Below are 3865 nucleotides of genomic sequence, written 5' to 3'. Positions count from 1 at the left end.
CCTTTTTAAGCCTCTTTTTTTTATTGTTCAGGGGATATTGTTAGTTCATTTCTCTTCATTTTGACATACTGGAAGAAAATAAACACTTTTACTTTCACTATCAATGAAACTAAATCTTACTTGCACTATATGTAGTTGTGCGGCAATTTCCTGTATTTTCACTGGACACTTAATGAGCACAGATGAGTATTTTTTCTGTAATTAACAGTAAATCCACATCTTCCAACGAGTAAATCTGTCATCTGTCTTCATGCCGCCTAATGATACCATCTCTCTCTAACAAACACATCCCGATAAGACAAAACAAGATGTGAAACAGGAAATGAGATGACACATTCGTTCAAAGAATCCCCAAATGGAGATAATGTAAACCTGATCTTGATATGTTTCCCAGAAATGAAACAAAAGAGGTTTTTTGGATGTACTGAGGAGATGGTTTCACTAAGGTGATTCAGTAGTGGTGAATATGAACACAAGAGTCAAACAGGAAGAGTTTTAGTTTCTATAGTCTTTAGTGAGAGTGAAATTAACGCCGGAAATCCTTTTTATGCATCATAAATTGAAGTCATTTCTTTAAAGATGTTATAGTTTACAACATACTGAGGTGTATTTGATTTTATATCCTTCATTCTAATGCTCTTTTTGTAGGCTGTGAAAGGAATGTCCACAGTGTAAATGTGAACATTTTGATTATTACAATTTTAACACCCTCAGAATTAAAATCAACCCTATGGTAGTTAATATTATCTCTTTACTGCTCTTCCTGTTCACCACTGGAGCTTAAAAAAATGACATTCAGCTACTCATACAACAAATTTAGCATAGCTCTCTCAATCAAAAGAGAGTTAAGTTTATTAACTCTCCATGAAGGCGGAGCTAAGTTACTGTGGGTAGGGGTGACACTATTTATTGATCAATGTGAGGATTGTTCTCAACTCTGCAGAGTACTTTATTCATGGTGTCACTAATCTAGCATATTGCTGCGACCAACCTTACATGTTCCATGACACGCCCCCTTGAGACTGGAATTAGCCCTGCCCACATGCCTCTTTAACACAACAGTTGTGCACACTTAAACTTATTAGATGCTAATAGCTTTTTTGTCAGAGGTCACTGAGATACGTCCAGGTAAACGTGGCCGTTCTTTTACCTCTGTTACTGAAAAAACACATTATCATATAGACTGTGGATGTGGAACTAGACCTGCGTCCGCCTCTGGGAGTGTGGTGGTGGTGGGGGATGAATTGCATCCCTGTTGCTTTCATGTTGTAACTGGACACATGGGATATGTTGTGTGTGTCCTCCAGAGACCATCTGGATGTGTGTGTTACCACAGCAGATGGATTACCACATCTCTTTCTCAATGCAGGCCATTCACAGGTGGGAGCTCAAACCTGCCCTTTGAAGGAAAGACAACATCCACCACTGCTGTTTCAGATCAGACCTAGGTCCACAATACAAGGATGATTCCAGGACACTTCCACACATTTCCCATCTGTATGCAAATGAGACCTTAGACCTGTGAATGGCATGAAAGGGAATATATTTTTCATACATTTATCCCAAAAAATTTTCTGTTTGCACACTGAAACTTTCCACCTTTAAGTTTGAATGATATTGAGCATTTATCTTGGTTTGCCTTCCAACCCTGAGTGTGTTTAATACCTTATAACCACTTTAACTGTTGCTACAAGTAGATCATTTTAGTATTTTTATGCAGTAGTGCAAATAAAGTCTCCATCATTAGGTCTTAGAACCCTTACAGTTTCATCTTTTATCCTGTAATCTGATTACAGTATGCAGTATGTCCCTGCGTTGAATGAAATTTTACCAAGAAATAATATTCAATATTCATTATTAGATTTATTTGTTTATAGATCCAGAAAGAATAGTTATTTTGTGGTGAACATGCATCAACATCCAATTCATCTTTTTAGGCCCCATGTGTTTTTGGAATTAATGGTCATTATAACTAATTTAGACACAATTATACCACTTTTTTTTTTTTTTATAAAATAAACAGAAATGGAAGATATTTCTAAGCTTATCAGTTTATGAATATTGATTATAGTAAACTAAATCAAGATGAACCGCCCCTGTAATTTAATGATAGTATTGGTTGTTTTATGGCAAATGGAATCAGGAAAAACAAATTTCTGTTAAATAAATCTCTTGGACAAAGATCATTTCAAGTTATCCATCATTTCTTTGCTCAGTCTTCAAATGACTTCAACATGTGCTACTCTTCTGCCTTTAACTCTTGAATATTTAGGTCATAACCCCGGATTAAGGTGGAATTGTACTTTGAAGAAGAGCAGAGAACTGGTCCAAACTGATAAACAGACCCAGATAGGAACCAGGTGAACCCTGTCAGACTGTTTCTGCTTTAAAGGCCTTGCATCATGAAGGTTTTGCGCCTCTTTTTAATAACCTTGGAGTTCCTTTTCCAGCTTCCGATGGGTCTTATCAGTGATTATAAGTTCCTGGACTGGTTAACGCAGAAATATGAACAGTGTGGTACATCTTACCACTGTCTTGTAATCAGTGATTTAGAGTAAAGGAGGCAGAATGTAGCTAATCTGAGCCTCATAACTCATCTTTTATAGATAGTGATAGGAGAGGAAGTAAAAGACACACTAAGTCTGGTTCAGAGGGGTTTGGGATGCTCAGTGATCGAGATAATCTCCAGGTTTTGACAGCAGAGTATCACATGTATCCAGTGTTACAAGTCCATTACAGGAAACGAACAGAACAAACAGGTGAGAGTCAAATGAAGCAGATCGACTTCACATTCAGTCATTTTCTTAAAGGTTAAATGGGGACAGCAATGACAAAATCTGTTCCAAATAGTGAGCAGGAAAAGCAAGACATGTAAGTGACATGGACTTGTCTGACTGGTCGATGTTTCAACTGTTGTTTTTTCCTTTGTAAACTGTTCTCAAAGCCTTAAATAAGTGTCTTTGTGTTGGAGGTGGGGGCTGAAAGTTTTCCTGTTAACCCTGTGTTACATAAAAACCAACAAAATATGCATTTCCGGTTAGTTTGAGAGTGTCAGTCACCTTTACTTTCCTCTGAGCTGTGACATATCATAGACAGCAGTGAATACGGTAGGAAGTCTGAGCTGCACGCATGAGAAAACACAAATGCATACAGTACTATCAGCAGAGCGGAACATAAGGGCATGGCAGAAATACACCTCGGTGTCAACAGTGGATACATGTCTCCTCTTATCACATCAGAAATGGCCTCTACAGACACTTGACAGCCCAGGGAACTAAGAAAAAACAAAGGCAAGAAAGTCGCAGAGGCCTTATTCTAATACCAGCTTCGAACTGATTAAATAATATGGAAAAAAAAAAGAAGAATCAGAATCATGTTTATTGTCATGTAAGTAAACAGGGTTAACATTACTAGGAATTTGAGTCAGTGGTTTGGTGCGTACGTACAACATGGAGTAGGTAAAAAGCATGCAGTAAACAATCAAATTAAATTAAAGTAAAATTAAATTAAATTAAATTAAATTAACAAGTAAGATAGGGTATCAAAATATACAATATACAGTGTGGACAAAATCAGTGGGTTTGAGTGAGGTATAATGGTACTGGTTATGGGTCTGTGCAGACAGTGCAAGTAATTAACAGTTAAATCTTATTCATCAGGTGGATAAAGTGACAATGCAGTGTATCATCAGTGTTGAATAGTGCAAAAATACAACAGCCAGAAACAAATTTGAAGCTCTGAGTCCTTTATCACCCATTTGGGGATCATCGCCAACACCTTTGGACCACACAGACGGCATAATTCAAAAGACATGCTCAACTTTATAACCTCAGTGCATCCTGGGATACTACAATGTTAATCATGT

This window comes from Sphaeramia orbicularis, chromosome 24 (assembly GCF_902148855.1).
Source record: "Sphaeramia orbicularis chromosome 24, fSphaOr1.1, whole genome shotgun sequence".
In the NCBI taxonomy this organism is placed as follows: domain Eukaryota; kingdom Metazoa; phylum Chordata; class Actinopteri; order Kurtiformes; family Apogonidae; genus Sphaeramia; species Sphaeramia orbicularis.
Note: the sequence above shows the minus strand (reverse complement) of the source record.